This window comes from Phoenix dactylifera, unplaced genomic scaffold, assembly GCF_009389715.1.
Source record: "Phoenix dactylifera cultivar Barhee BC4 unplaced genomic scaffold, palm_55x_up_171113_PBpolish2nd_filt_p 000951F, whole genome shotgun sequence".
NCBI classification, from domain to species: Eukaryota; Viridiplantae; Streptophyta; class Magnoliopsida; order Arecales; family Arecaceae; genus Phoenix; species Phoenix dactylifera.
In genome coordinates, this window is record NW_024068309.1 from 161267 (window position 1) to 178606 (window position 17340).

Sequence of the window (17340 nt, forward strand, 5' to 3'; positions counted from 1 at the left end):
AATGCCAGGATGATCTCAGAGTTCTGTCAACTCTGTAATAAGTACATCCTCTATGTGATTAACTTTAGAAATTCTATGACTCCTCACAAGGATTATCCTGACCAAAGTTTTGCTAAATTGAACACAAAGCATTATCTACTGTTTTCAGAAGGGGTTAATTCCATCTTGACTCACGCACTGATTTCGCAAGTACTTGACTGCACCCAGTAACCTTCCGTCCCAAAATTAGAAATTCTGCTAGTCCGGTACTAAAGTACAGTGAGTTGCTTGCTAATCACTGTGGTGATCTCAGGTCTAAGGGATATTTATATACATATCCACTCGAAACATCTCTTGACAGTAGAGCGTTCCGAAATTGATCACGTTCAGTGAAATGTACTCCTACACTTCACCTGTGTGACATATCAGTGTCTCCACACTCCTTGGTTAAAAGGACAACCAACGTATATATCACACAACGACCTAATCTTGATAATGCTGTCGTCTTAGTAACAACATATCATTTGGTCGCGAACAGATTTAAGGACTCGAAGATAAATCCTCCTTTATCATAAAATAAGTCCTAAGGACTTTATTATATAAGAGTTCATTTGAAGATGTACAATGAAATGATGAATAATGCCAAATAACACTTTATTAATTTATCCATTCATTTACAAAATTCAATCATATATATGCTAACGATTGACTTTTAGGATACAATTCCCAACATCGGGTTGGCAGGTCAGGTTATATTTTGCCACCCCTACTTTCCACACAGTTTTGATAGAAAAATTAAGAAATGGTGCCAAGCGTCCTGTCATATTTTCTAGTTCTTGCAATTTATTTTTTCTTTTTTTTTTCAATTTGAAGTATATCAATTTAGAATTTTATTTTTGGCTGTATTCAATTTTTTCTTATGCTTCTGTTTGGGATGTTTCAGTTGTTTTATTAGTTGTCCTTTTAGACTTGGGCTCATGCATCCAAAATTAACACTGCATGTCATCTGCCCATGTAAAGCTTGAGTTTGGGTTTTATTTTATTCCATTCAATAATGTAGGTGGTTCTCTATAATATACTTGTAATATAAATCATGAACTGATCCATACTTTGAATTTAGAATTTGAAAGACTTTTTTTCCCATAGTTACCAATGTTTTAGTTTTAGTGATGTTGATTTGCCCAAAAAGATGGGCCCTCTCCAAAATTGTTATCTTTCATTGCAATTGCAATAATAATAATAATCATATATCAGTTTAGTTATGGGGGACGCGTAGCTTCTCTTTGCTCTTCCCGGGGCATGAAAGCTGCTAATTGCTGAGCGATGAGGGCGTGACCGCATGATTCGCTTGATTCGCCCTCTCAGCTCGCCCGAGTCACGCCTCCTTATTAACTCACCAACGTTCCAACGCCGCCGGCATCGACCCTTCCGGGGTTTCGCCGCCTTTCCTCACACCCCGACCCGTATCCCTTCATATTCCCCTGAAACCCACTCCTACTTGAAGCGTCTCGTCTCCTCCCGTCGCCGCCGCCGGGACCGCCCTCACCCGGCGACAATGGATCGCGCTGGAGACTCCTCGTCGGGATCCGATTCCTCCTCGGCCGCCGAGGACTACGTTCACGTCCCCAGTGCCGACCCCCCTGGGGCGGTCGCCGCGGCCGAACAGGCGGTGCGGAACCCTAACCCTAACCCTAGCGCGCATCCCGAGCTCCCTGAGGCACCGTTCAGGAGATCTATCGAAGAGGCCGCCTCTGCTTTGGTTGCCGCCGATGATGAAGTTCTTGGAGGGGTGGGAGGTCCGGAGATGGCTTCTTTTGATAGGGGAGAGGAGCGGAAGAGGGTTCTTCTGGAGGAGTTATCGAAGGGCGTGGTGGTCTTAAAGTGCGAGACCTCGGCCGAAGGCGGCACCTGCGACGTGTACCTGGTTGGAACGGCTCACGTTTCTCAGGTCATCTGATCTGATATCCGTATATTTTATAATTTTAGTGTCCATCATCATAGAAAAAGATTATTTTCTATTCAAACATCGGGAATCGACCTGAATTCTTTTCCTTTTCTTTTTTTAAAAGATATCGAGCTGAATTCATTTATCTTGGTTTGCTTTTTCTTTGTTCTCCCCAGATCTCCCCTGATGGAAGACTGTATACTGTATAGTTTGTCTCGTCTCGGATGTTGAATGTGCTGATTTTTTCTCGTAGACTTTTAACTTTCTATTTTTTGGGCTAAATTGTGCCCTCCTCATTGATCAAATATAGCAAAATGGGTTTTTGAGATCACAACTTTGTTATCCAAGATGTAATCAATTATGTTTGGTTTGCTATTCTTTTCTTTTTTCCTGATGTTACATGGTTATGGTTACTAGAAATAAATTTGGGATCTTGATTTCGGATTTCACTAAACTGTACTTAACTGTAATTCACCAATCATACTGGTTTCTCGTTTTGAGATTTCTCTTGACTGTAATTCACCAATTTATCTGGATAAATTTTATCATCATTGATAATATTGTAGGTTATGAGGCTTTTATATACCATTTGATGTGCAAAGGGAGTTAATATTTACTCTTCCCTATGAAAATGCAGGAATCATGCAAGGAAGTTCAGGCTGTCATCAGTTACTTAAAACCGCAGGTTCTTCTCTATTGAAACTCATCAACCACTTGATTGATTGATGGATCATTAAGCAGGTTAGCTGCATGCATTAGAATGTCCATTTTGTTGATTGCTTAATTATATGCAGTATTTAGAATTTTCCATAAAAGAAATGTGCATTTCCTGGTTGATTTTTTGATGTTTTTTAAGTGTAGGTTGTTTTCTTGGAGTTGTGTTCGAACCGTGTTGCCATCTTGACTCCCCAAAATCTTAAGGTATTAACATCTTTCCTGTGTTATCTTTCTTTAACATTCCATTGTCTCTGCAACTTCTGTGAATACTTGAAACTTATTTTATATAATCAAAGTGTCATTACTGATAGTTGAGAGTGCCTATGGAATTAATGTGTAAAATGTAACTATGAATAAAACTAAAATATGTAATAAGATTAATAAAGATTGAATTAAAATGCAGAATATCTTCAAATCATGAAACTGTAGAGGGGTTAAGTCAATTTTTTCCCTATGGATATAACTCAGATTTCTGCATATTGATTTTATGAGAAAAATTAGCTTTGGTGACATGATATTTATGTCCAGCAATCCTTTTCAGACCTTTGTCAAAAGATACTTTCTATAGTAGAGCTAATTGTCTGCCATTGATCTAAAGGTCCAAGTATAATGCAATATTTGTGCTGCAGTGGGTGTTGCTATTTTTCCATGGTATTTTTGGTATCACTTTTGGTTTCAATGCTCCCTACTCTAGAAGCATCATAATTTGATTAATTATTTGTGATTTCATTGTTTTGGATTATTATGAGAATATATTACTACCATAGCATAAGAAGTTGAACATTTTTTACCTCAAATGAGAGGCAGATGTTGGCCTTACCCCATCAGTCTGGGGTAAAACTTACCAAGAATCCGTTGAATGTATATTATTTCTTTCATCAAACAATGCTGTTGCAATGTCTTACAATATGGTTCTTAAAAACTCTACTTTGTTATCTAAAAGCTCATAGTTTTCCATTTTTAACTGACACTTTTTTGTTGGTGTATCATAGAATTTCTCAGGGGATGAAACATAAGAATTGTATGCAGGTTATCGACTTTAGGACACGATGCAACCCCAATAAAAATATAGGCTATTTTAAATTTTTGTTACAACAGTCCGTTCAAGTTTGAAACCCGGTGTATTGAAAAGCAGATAGTGGGCATGTAGCGGGCCTTTTTTTTTGTTTGGTGGGGGGGGGGGTTCATAGTGGAGATAGCTGGCACTATAGCAAGCATTGTGTACCCAAAGCGGACTGCTAAAAAAAACATCAATATTTTCTTACCACATATTAAAAATTCCATCCACCTAACATATATCATGCCAATATCCATATAATGCAAAAGTCTTTAATCTAATGACAATATCATAAGCTAACAACCATAATAACATCACTCATATGATGAAAATGTCCACAGTAACATCGAATTATGAATAACCATAAAATAAAATTGTCCACAATCACATGACATCAACTATAGAAGGAAGATGTCCACAATCATATAACATAGTTGACCAAACCAAACATCATCATTAATAGATAATAGATTCCTCAAGAGTCTAGATAAAAATATCATGTGGCAAATTGATGATTGAGTATCTTATATTATTGGATAATAAATTCCTCTAGCGTCTAGATAAAAATGTCATGTGACATATTGATGATTGAGTATGTTTTAGAGCATACCACTGACATGGAAAAATCACTTCAAAACATCAAGAAGCATCATTTAAGGTGTACCTGGGTGATGGAAACATTAAAAAACATTAAGAAATATCAAACTACACTTAAAATCATTCAAAAAACCCCCAAAATTTTTTGATTATTAAACTTTGAAACTTAAAATAAATTGAAAAAAAAATGACATGTCGGTTCGAAATTAGCACGCCACATCGTACCGTGTGTCGGTACAGGTTCCAGTATTGATTCAGTAAACCTTATCTTGAACCATTCAAGAAATCAAAAAAAGTATAAAGATTTTTTTTTTTTGTGGATAAAATAGTAGTAGGCACCTATAAAAAAATTGACTAGGCTAAATGGAATGAGATCATGAACATATATTGTTCGTCAGCAAGGTACGCGGTACCGACTATACCGACGTACCGGTGGGCATCGGTACCGGTACGGTACCGAACTAAACCGAGCCGAACCGGTACTGTACCGATGGGGCTAAAAGCCAAAAAAAAATTTGGAGCCGGTACGGACTGGTCGGTACGGGCCGGTACCGAGTCGGTATGGGCCGGTACCGAGTCGGTACGGGCCGGTACGGGCCGGTACCGAGTCGGTACCGAAATATGTAGCTGTACCGTACTGGTGGGGTCCGGTACCGGTATGTATCGGTCCGTACCAACCCGTACCGACCGGTACGGCAGACCATGTTCGTCAGTGAGTTGTATAGACTCATGGAATGTTGGTATTATGTCTTGAGTATTAGGAGCTACAAAATTGATAAGCTAACTGTGCAAATGCTCAACTACATGATTGATGTTAATTAAATGTGACCTAACAATATATATTGAGGATTATGGACTATAATCTTCAATGAATAATAAAAGCAAAGTTGAAAAACAACTACCTGATTTGGTGTGATCTTCTCTTGGTTGAAACTACACCATTGTATGTTTATATGGTTCAAGATGTTATAGCATCAACTAATTTATGAAACAGTTGTTTGGTCAGCTATGTATATTAAGGAATTTCCGATATGCTGATTTGAGAATTATTATTGTTGAAGTGATATTTCCCACAAATGCTCAAACAAATTCATTTCAAGAATGGTTTTAATAAATAGCTTTAAAGAACTAGGATTTCCTTTAATGCTAAGAGACATGAAACTATGCTGATCTTACTCTCTCTTGCAAGAATTCTGAAAGCATTTTCTGACTTGTTAGCAAACTGAAAAAGTGCGAAAGAAATTTATAGGAGCTCCATGCTGTGTTCTATTGGTATTCTCATCTGATAATTAACCATAGTGCATGACGATCTGATAAGGACTTGATATGAGGCCTGATATCTTTTTAACGTAAACTAGGCTTTACCTTAGGAATGCCTATTACTAGCTTTAGCATATGTTTTAATGAGGCCCGTTATACATATCCAAATATATAAGAAGCACGTAACTAGTACAGCCATTGTTCTTAAACCTTACTAGCATAAGCAAGATAGTTCAAATATATTCGTAGATGACATTGCGGTATCACTGATTATTTTCTTTGTTTGTTTTTATATTTTTAAATCTCCATTGCGATTCAAATACTACATCTCTGAGTACCTATAATTCATATTTTAGTTTTTACTTGTTGCTCCATCAGGTTCCTACTGTCAGTGAAATGATTGACATGTGGAAGAAAAAGAAGATGAATACTTTTGGAATTCTCTACAGCTGGTTTCTTGCCAAGGAATGCTCCTATTGGCTTATTTCTGCAGTTTTAATTTTTAGCTTTGGTGGAACCTTGGCAGTTGATATTGTCTGGTTGTTTCTTGTAGGTTGCTGATAAACTTGAGGTTTTTCCTGGTTCCGAGTTTCGAGTGGCATTTGAAGAAGCAATGAGTTATGGAGCCAAGGTTATATTGGGTGATCGTCCAGTCCATGTATGTCAATTTTCTTATACTGTTTAACTAGTTGTGTTTTGACTAGGTTGAATTTGCTGCATCTATATGGAATTTTATATATGAAACTACTTTGCTGAGTGACATTTGATATGTCTCACAAACTGGTTTTGGTTATTGTATTTGTATCTTTTTTTTTTGTTTCCCTATTGCGCTGTCAGAAAGGTGAGAACTGAAATGGTAATTCTTGACATATTCCCTATCACCACCCAACCCATTGTTGGTGTCTAGATTGCTTGTACCAGATGCTTAATTTTCTACATACATCTGCTGTTAATTGGTTGTACCAAAGCGGTTCTACTCTTATGTGCTTTTGGTCAATATTTTTTCACTTTGCAATGAAACTTCTGTTGTACATATAATCTACAGTAGGTTGTCTGGATATGTCTCTGGTCTGGAACAATTTTCTAGCTGCTGTAATTCTGCTAGGTCTAGTTTCATTGACTGGCTCACCATTGCTTTTATATGTGGAGTCTAGAGGGCATCACAGATGACAAAATATGCTTGTGTAGTCTTGGATTTCATAACCTGTTTCTGTATAAGAGTTGCATTGATGTGGATTGTCAGTGTTTTGTCACTGGGGCTTGGCTACAAGCCATCTTTGTGCAATGCTTTAAGAAATTAACATCTGGCAACTTTAGATGAGTTGTAGTTGTTCCAACCATGCATCCATCAAGCAACTCAAAGAGTTTTATGATGCGTAATCTAATCATATATTCTTTGTTTTAATAGATCACCTTGAGGAGAACTTGGGGCAAAATGCCATTATGGCATCGAATAAAATTTCTGCACTACATACTCTTCCAAGCAATCTTATTTACCCAGCCCTGAAGATCTCAATAAAATGGTAAGTTGTCTTAAAACTTTGCTGTCTTGAAATTTAAAGATCTCTTCTGATTTCTTTATATCATGCATTCTAGTCGCATGTAAAATCAGATATTATGTTGCATTGTTTTATACTATCACCTGAAATTTGGATAAGCATGCAATGAGCAATCTATAGTTTATCAGCTTGCCTTATATTTTTCAGTACAAATTTTGATGGAATATGCTTTTACAAGAAATATTTGGGGTCAAAATGGTACTTTCTATTGTACTTGTTTGCAAGTAAATAAAATATTGCATCTTGAATTTGTGCTAGATGAAGACCAGCATGGTTTTGCATATTGTACAATGTGCTGATTCTAGTCATGCACCAACATGGAAGGACATATGCACAAAAGACAAACTTAACTATGAGAGAAACTGGCCCACATGCAAGGATTTAAATCTCGTGGGATGGGGGTGTCCCAGTTTCTTCATGGAATGGGATTCCTCACGGTTCTACCCCATCCGGCGGTAATCCCGGTCGAGAGTTCCATAGGTACCCTCCATCTTTCTCACTTTCTTCTTCCCTTTCCTTTCCTTTCTTCTTTCCTTTCTTCCTGCTTTCCTTCCTTTTTTCCTTACCTTCCTTTATTTCCTTTTTCTTCTTTTTTTTATTATCCTTTTGCTTCTTTCTTTGGTTCCTTTTTCTTCTTATTTCTCTTTCCTTTCTTCCTTCTTTCCTTTAATTTTTTTCTTCTCCCTTCCTTCCTTTCTTTTTCTTCTTCTTTCCTAACTTTTTTTCTTTTCTTCATCTTTTCTTCCTTTCTTTCTTAACTTTTTCTTCTTTTTTTGTATGGATGGATTTCAGAGTCCCGACCCTCTCTCGGTCTAGTTTTCTCACAGGAACGGAACAGACAGCTAGGATGCCTTCTATCACGCCGGGATGCGTCCTATCCTGCCAGGACTTAAACCTTGCCCACATGCATATGTCTCATGAGAAACACAAAACAAGGTGCAAGGTGCTTGCTTTCACCTCAGAAAGTCACTTGAGCCTCTTAAGTCCGAGGTGTACGACTTCAATTCTATAACCTTGTGAAAGGGTTTGGATGTTCCTTGAAGATCTTGTTTTTAAGAATGACCCAGGGCATGCCTCATGTATACCTTTCTGAATAGTGCTTTAGTGTTTGTTTAATTAATCTTTCTATTTATAGCTAAGGGCCTACTTGGCATCATTTTTATTCTTATTTTTTTATTTTTAAAAATAGTCATAGAAATCGAGGCAAAAAAAATATTTGGTAGTATTATTTTTATTTTCTATTTTCAAAATTTATTTTTTAAGAAAAATAAAAGTAAGAAATTCTTACTTTCACTATTTTCAAAAATAAAAAACTCGTCTTTTACGACCAGCATCATCACCATCTCCATTGTTACCACCATCACTACCGTCACCATTGTTTCCACCACCACCATTGCTATCACTGCCTCCGTCACCATCGTTTCCACCATCTCCATCACTACCACTACTGCGACCATCGTTTCCACCACCACCATTGTCGTTGGCATCTCCAGCAACGCCATTGTTGTTGCTGTCACCTTCGTCATAACATCGTCGCCGCCATGGCCTCTACCACACTACCACCACCGTTGTTGCTGCCACCATTATATTGCCGGTGCCCTCATCACCATTGCCACCATCGCGACATTACTAGCACTCCCGCTGTCGTCTTTGGCACCATCACCATTATGGCCTCCATTGTCTCTACTACTACTATCATTGCCCCAGCCTCTATCATCATGGTTATGTTTTAAACATAATTGAATATGCCAAACATATTTATATTTTTTAAAAAATTTAAAACTAAAACAAAAATATAACTTTTATTTTTCTGTTTTTTGAAAATAAGAAAAATGAAGGTGATGCCAAATAGCACCTATTACTTCACACAGAGAAACTATAATATGGAATGATCTAATGGACCAAGTAAAAATTGGATGCTTTTAATTAGAGTCAGCCATAGAACTTTACTTGAACCTGACCTGTGATGTCAAAATACAAATCCAAGTTTTCTCCAGCTTGAAACCTGGTGCAGAGGCTTTTGGTTCAGCCTCTCCCACATGTGCATTACATCTTGCCATTCATCCTTATATTCAATAGGTGAGACCTGACCTCTACTTGAAACATATTTCACAATAGAATCTTTTTTTATTTATTTGATGTTAAGTCCAAGGTCCGCCGTACCGGTACCGATCGGCGTACCGGTGGCGTACCGGTCCGTACCGGTTCTTCAACAATAAACTACCGGTACCGGATTTCACGCTGATCCGATACCGGTCCCAGGCCGGACCGGTACGTACCGGTCCCAGGCCGGACCGGTACGTACCGGCCCGTACCGGCCGGTACGGACCGGTACGGCAGACCATGATGTTAACTAATCATTTCTTTGGTTGCTGAACACAATACTCATATCTCTTCAGTTCATGGAAATGGATATGGTATGATATACCATGCTATATAGCTTTCTATCTATGGTGTGTATATTACTTCAGTGTGTCATTTACTTTGTTTTGATCTATTCTGCCTTGAATCACTGATCTTTGTTACTATGTAGCTGCAAATTGCATGCACACATGCATAGGTTCGTGCATGTATATAAGTATGTTCCAGAATTATAAATATTTTGAATGATTACGTGGTTCCTTGAGTAGTTCTATAACTTATTCAATCTCCTAATCTTGAAATGGTCTACGGTTTTTTTTTCTTCTTTTTCTCCATGGAATGAGTATGACTTTACTGCACCTATTTCAGTTGAAGGAAATGGATGATGTTGACATGCTGACACTTGTAATTCAAGAGATGAGCAAGGCATTCCCACATTGATGGAGACACTTCTACATGAACGTGATATGTTAGTATACTCTTTTCCTTCTTATGCATGCTTTGATACATAACAGCCATTTTATCTTATTGTGTAGGTTAGAGGGCACGGTTACTTATATTAGAACCTTCTGTAATTATTTATATTGTTTTCCCTGATATAGCTATTAATTGTTATGGTGATAGCCGAACCAACATCTTGTCATTCTTTTCTCCATTGTAGTCATTGATACATGGTTTCGAAGTTAATAACTGAAAATTATGGAATAACCACATTATGTTGAAGAACAATACTGAAAGGGGTAGCTAGTGGAGCATATAATGGGCAGTATGTTGAGCACTCCACTTGTTAAAGACGTGCTTGTATGTGTTTTTTTACCAAACTTCCCATGATCCTTCTTTGTAGTCATCATCTGTAGGTCCTTACTCTATTTGTGTTGTACCACCACTCCCCGAGCTGCACTCCCCTCTCTTGGTCAACATCAACAAATAGATGGGCCCCTCTTCCTCCATTCTGTGATATTTTGTTAATCTTGAGTCAATCGTGAGTCAACTTGGTTAATCCACTTCAACTGAGTTGCAGTCAGACGAGACAGGGCAGAGATGGAAGATATCTATGCACCTGAAGTGATGAGTGAGATACATAGAAGGATCAACATAAAGAAAATCTGATTGGAGGTTGAGGGAGAGAGATAAGTAGAGGGGGAATCATCCAAGTGACATCTTAGTGGGCCCCAATTAGCCATAGGAATTAGGGATGGCTTGATCTGTAGTTAATAGAAGCAGGTCGATTACAGGTATTGGGAAGTTGGTTTCCTAAAAAAATAACTTAGACAACACTTAGGAAGCAAGTGTTAGAGGAGATTCGGAAGCTTGTGCACCACTGTAAATAGAAGATTCCTGCTACTAAGGCTTGATCTGAAAATTGGATTGGCTGGTGTTGAGGATGGTTGTAGATTTTTCTTGATAGTGGTATAAGTTTGCTATTGACAATTCAAATGTCCTTTAAAGTTATTGAATCTTGGAAACATACCTTTATTTATTTAAATTATATAACAAAATCAAGTTATGCACCTAACTCATGCAACACTTAAGTTAGAATTTTTTCCGCATGCAATGAACTGAAAACTTAGAAAGTAAATGGCAGGAAGTTTGAAGGGATAGCGGAGGCTAAAAGATTTGGTATGAGCAGGTTTTCTGCATACTATTCCTGACATTTATTTTGATTCAGGATGTGGGATTGTAACCACATTTGATGTTGGAGCGCCTAAGGCTCACTTGCTAGACGAGTTGGGTTGAGCCAAAACTAGATGCGAGACTAGACTACACAGGTTGTGGGACTGTGCAGGGTGGATGTGCCTGCCTCACGGGTCGTGGGTTACGGACGCATAGGTTACAGAATCCAAGTTGAGTTTTGTCTTGTTAGGAAAGTTTGATATTAGTTAATTTTAGGAAGTTTTGATTTTTGTGTACTTTCTTTCTGAGAATTTTTGATGTTATTAGGAAAATCAGTAGTTAGAGTTCTTCGAGCTAGAATAGGACTTGGAATTCTACGTTGGAAAGTTGAAGAAATGAGTCCGCTTATACTACTTCTAATACCCTAATTGGAGCTTCTTTTGTAATCATACTCGAGATACTTGAATTATTAATGAGTGAGAATTCTCTTGTGGGAATTGTTCTATCCTTTATCTCTCTCTCTCTCCTCCCGTATGGTGGATTTCTAAGGTTTGCGAGTATGTGAGAATCGTATCCTTGGAGTGGCCAGCCAAGGTGATATTTTTTGGCCCTGGAAGAGTGACCCGCCCGCTCTTCTTCCAACTACCATCCATCCATTCTAAACATTTTACGTTGTATGTGTTGCAGTCGGGTTCTACCTCGCCACAATCGATTGCGTCGACATATGCTTCTTCCTTTGAGTTCTCATTCTAAGTTCAACACCTCCCGACGGTAGTTGGTATCAGAGCATGGTTTCGAGATGCCGTTTCGCCGCCCAACATCGAGGAACGTGTTGAACATTAGCAAGATCTACGAGATATCGAACTAGATGAATTGTGCCACTAGCCTCAAAACACTTCAAGAAGAAAATCAGCGGCTTCATCAACGACAAGAGCAATGTAAACGCTGATATCGGCCAGGGTTTCAAATCACTACTCTAACAGAGAGCCCTCTAATGATAGAAGCGAGCGTTTTAATGAAGGCGAGAGATTTCAATCCATTCTACAAGAGAAGAATGTTTTTATCGAGTGAAGAAGATATTCATCGCCAATGCGAACGAAGATCACATCACAACTATCACGACTTCAGCATAGAAATCCTCAACTTTGAAAGACGCCAGCAACTTGGCAAGTTGTTGATTAGCTCCACACCATTGAATCGAGTCTTCAAGCTTAACAAAGTTTCTGACGATTGATCCACGAACCTCATTGCCATCAAGCTCAAGAACCATGCATAAATTTAATGGGAAAATCTAAAACGATGACGTCAGCATGGACACAGGCCAAGTTTGAATGTGGGACGAGATGTGTCATGAACTCAAATGTAAGTATCTGAAGATTATCATCAAAATAAATTTCTTAAGCTCCACAATCTTCGACTATGCGACATGACCGTAAAAGGGTACACAATGGAATTTGAGTAACTTCTATGACCTGTGACCAATGTATTGCCGTACCGGTATGGTAAGGTGTACGGTCGCCTACCGGACCGGTAACGGTTTCGGTTTGCACCGGTTTGAATCGGCCAACAGACCTGCGTGGACGCATGCGCTCCGGCGCGCCGCGCGCGTTAAATGTCACAGAGTGGCATTAAATGGCCGCGTGGGGCAACGCGCGGGAAGCGATTTCGAGTCCAAGCGCGGAAAATCGCACGCGGGGAACCACACGTGGGGCGAGATTTCCAGCTCCCATCCGCGCACGGTTCTCCGCGCGTGCCATGCAGTACGTGAATGCCACAGAGGCATTAAATGGCTAATGCGGCTACCCTGTGCGGGTGTGATTCCTAGTCCGAGCACGGGGAAACCACATGCGGGCGCGGTTCCCAGCGCGTGTCCGCGCGGACGGCGCGCAACCCGAATGCCACAGAGTGGCGTTAAATGCCCACACTATGGCAGTAAAATGGCTAGCGCGGGGTAGCGTAGGACAGCGCGCCCACGCGGGGCCGAGTTCGCGCGTGGGGAACCAGTTCCGAGCTTGTACCGGTCGGTTCCGGCTCCTTTGGGTCAGAACCGTTTTCCATGCTTGAACTGAACCGGTCAGGGGACTGGACCGGTCCGGTACGGGCTAAACCGGCTGGTATGGGCTGGTTCAGCATACCATGCCTGTGACATTTAAGGGAGCTTGAAGAGCAAACCATAGCGCCGAAGGACTGAAGCATGAAATTGAGCAAGTCATATAACTCCAACCCTATTGCATGCTGAATGATATGATAGGATAGGCAACAAAAGTCGAGAATCAACAATTGAGAATAAGTAATTGCGCTTTCCATGGTAATGGAGATGGAGCGTCCAACTGGGGGAGTTCCATGTCGAAGACGTCGGTATCCTCCAAAATCGGTGCCTCCCAACTGTCTCAGAAGAAGGGTAAGGACATCCTCAGCAACTCCAACCATTTCTTTGCCTCTAACCCTTGCAAGTGTTTCAAGTGCCAAGGATTTGGGCATATTGCAGCTGATCGCCTAAATAGAAAGCTCATCTTTTTGGTGGAGGAAGAATCATGCATGGAAGAGGAAGAAGAAAGATCAGCCAGTCAAGTGGGATGAGGAAGGTCCGAGCGAGGAAGAGCTAGTGCATGCCAATCAAGGTGAAGCTTTGGTGGTCCGCCACAGCCTGAATACAACCATGGTAGTTGATGAATAAGATTGGTTACGCTACATCTTCCACACTAAATGCCCTTCACATGGAAAGGTTGTTCTGGATTTGGCTTTCTGTGATGGAGTTGAAAAGGAATTTTCAGTGATGGAAGATAACGTTCTTCCGATGGCTAGCTTACAAAGAAAGCCCTCTTGGATGCCACTAATGGAGATGGATCTCATGGATGAGTTTTTATCAGTACCTAGGCTTTGATTGCTCAGATTTCTTTCAACTGGGTACCTTTAGTTCTACAAACCCTTTCAGTTCTTGAGGTTTTTCTCCTCTTTTTGAGGTTAGCAATGGTGGTTCCAATCCAATACTGTTAGAAAATGATAACCAAAGTGATGCAAAAGGTTAGTTTTCGCCACGAATCTACTTTAAGATGAAATTCAAATAGAATTGTTTGATGCTGCATCAAAGGCTCTTTCCTACATACGAGATATAATTGAGAAAAGTATTTGTCTAACCTATGCATTGCAAGTAGCACAATAGGAGAAACTCATCATTAATGAGGAAAAACTAAAGAAGCCTCAACCAGTTAGCTCTATGGCATGTAGGATCATTAAACAACACAAGCTTTCCTATGCAATCACCTTCTCATGCACAATCTCCATTTCTTCTCCTTGTCAATTGAGCATTTCACTTGACATTGCTAACTTTCTCCATCAATTTTTTAAAAAAGATACAATGCAAAGACTCTGCCAAGACAGTGTTGCGGTATCCATGGATCCAAACTCAAGATGCACTTTTGCCATCCTTTCTGTGACAAACAGGTGGATCAAATTAGGAAACATTGATGGAGATGTCACCATGGACTCAAGTAGGGATAACCAAAGTGGTAGTGAAAGTCCATCAGTAGAGAAACAAAGAAGATATGAAAAAGAGCTCGACTATTGATTCTATTGAAAGGAATTGTACCAATGAAGACACCAGTTTAAAGTGTAACATTGCTCAAACTACCTTGCTTAGTGCAGAAAACTATTGTTGCTGGTGTATTTCGAAGCCAATGGTCTTTAATGTCTCTAAATTTGTCATCTGCTTCAATGGAGGCCAAAATTGAACATGCTGCATAACATGGCTCATGGCCGGAAAGAGAGTGGTTACTACAATACATAAGCTCATCAAGCAGCCCACCCGATGTGGGACATTGTCCATGATTGGTTCTGCATATCCACCATTGCTAAGAAGCATATTGACTGTGGCAACCTATCATGTCACAAGGCTCCGAACTGTACTTTCTATATCTCTCCACTTTGTTCGACCCTGGTATTGGGTTTATCAATCCTTCAACTGCACTAGACCTCAACCTTAAGTTCTCATTAGACTTTAAGGACATTTCAGCTTCTTGTGCTCGTTGCCCAACCTCGATCCCTCTGCAATGCGATCTGCCACCAGAACACCATGCTAGAAAATATTTGATGGCCCTTTCAAGGTTTTGAAGTTCATCAATGACAATGTCTACAAAATTGAACTTTCTAAAGAATATGGAGTATTTGCAACATTCATCATAGCTGACCTATTGCCTTATGTTGAAGACCAGGAAGATCAAAATGATCTAGACTCTATGATGAGTCTTCTCCAACCGGGCTCACTTGCTAGATAAGTGGGGTTGAGCTAAAACCGGTCGTGAGATTGGATTGCACGGGTTGTGGGACTGTGCAAGGCGCACGTGCCCGCCACATGGGTCGCGGGTTCCGTATGCATGGGTCTCAAAATCCACATTGAGTTATGTTTTGCTAGAAATATTAGTTAATTATGGGGAGTTTTGATTTTTGTGAACTTTGTTTTTTGAGAACTTCTGATATTATTAGGAAAGTTGGAAGTTAGGGTTCTGCGAGTTTAAATAGAACTTGGAATTCTATATTGAAAAGTTGAAGAAATGAGTCTCCTTGTACAGCTTATAAATACTTCCATTGGGGCTTCTTTTGCAATCATGCTAGAGAAACTTGAGTTATTGATTAGTAAGAATTATTCTTGCCTTATCTCTGTTCTCTCTCTCTCTCTTTTGGTGGATTTTTAGGATTTGTGAGTGAGCATGTGAGAGTTGTATCCTTAGAGTGGCCAGCCAAGGTGATATTTTTTAGCCTTGGAAGAGAGTGACCCGCCCTGCTCCTTTTTCAACTACTATTCGTCCGTTCTAATACCTTACGTTGTACGTGCTATAGTGAGGTTTCTACCTTGCCACAATCGGTTGCGTCGATATATCTTTCCTTCTTCGTGTTTTCAACCTAAGTTCAACACCTTCCAGCATCAACATCTTAATTTAAATTTTGTTTTACTTTTGAATTTATACAATTATGTAATCAAATGCAAAAGGTACACTCTAGTGCAATTTTCACGTGCAATACAATCATGATATAGATAATCTAGAGTATGGAGGATAAAATTATTGGCAGTAGTTATGTAGTTGTCAATAACACACCTAAGATATGCGGAAAACAACTGATTATACCATAGTTTGTCGTCTTGGTATCGGACCCCATATCGGTACCATCTTATTATAGTGCCAGTACTCTCAATATGGTATTCAGTTCAGCATACCAAGTGCCGGTATGCCCTCTGTACCGTATAGCGATTCGGTATTGATACGATATGTCAGTATGTACCGGTATCAACTAGTACGTTCACACTTATGCTTGTTATGATCCATTATATATTTTTATAATTAGCTTAATGTGGAAATACAGATCCTCTTTTCTTCTCTTTTTGTACTGTTTTTAGCCTTTGTAGAATTGCAATCCAGGTATATGTCATCAACATTGCTGAAGGTTGCTAGAGAACATTCTTCGGTTGTTGCAGTCGTTGGCAAAGGGCATTTGTCTGGGATAAAGCAGCACTGGAAGCAGCCTATTGAGGTTAGAACCATTTTTGTAATGGATATTCGTGCTGATTTGTTTGTGAATTTGATTCATAATATTGCTAGAATGGTTGCCACGAGAGATTCTAGCTTTTCATGAAAGGTAGGTTGAGTCTGGAGAGCTCTATCGTTGCTGAACTGTCTCAAGATATGTGAAAGCTATAATGAGATCACATTCTGTGTGTAATGCATGTTAGCAGTATTTTTAGTTAGATAATATTTTTATATTTTAGAAAGCATTATGAAATTACTAATGTCCTTAAAGATCGTTACTGGAAACATATTATCGCCAAGTAGTGGTGATTGTGTAGTTCAAAAGATACATTTTCTACTTCAATTTTCTACTCGGAGAATCCATTCTAGGTTGTTTTATTGGTAACTAGTGTTGGCCTTTTTCAGCTCGGTTGATTTTTTCGGAACGTGTGGAATAGGCAACAATTGGTTGTCATCTCTCATAAATCAATAACTTCATTATTAGGCATTGTCTGCATGCTATATCATTAGGCATTGTCTGCATGGTAATTGATTCTATTATACGAGATGTTATGCATGGACACGACATCGAGATCTGGTAACAAAATAACTAATGAAGTTAGATTGAACTCGTGAGAGACTTTTTTGTATAGTCTGGCAAAATTCTGCCTTGCATCCATGGATGAGATTATCCATCATAACCCCCGAGTAATTATAGAGGGGGTTTGCTCACATATGTCTCATATCTCT

General features: G+C 39.3%; 1 pseudogene; it reads left to right on the forward strand.

Annotated features, from left to right (window-relative positions):
* Positions 1-1236: 1236 nt before the first annotated feature.
* LOC120107661 lies at positions 1237-16853 on the forward strand (annotated as a pseudogene).
* Positions 16854-17340: the final 487 nt, after the last annotated feature.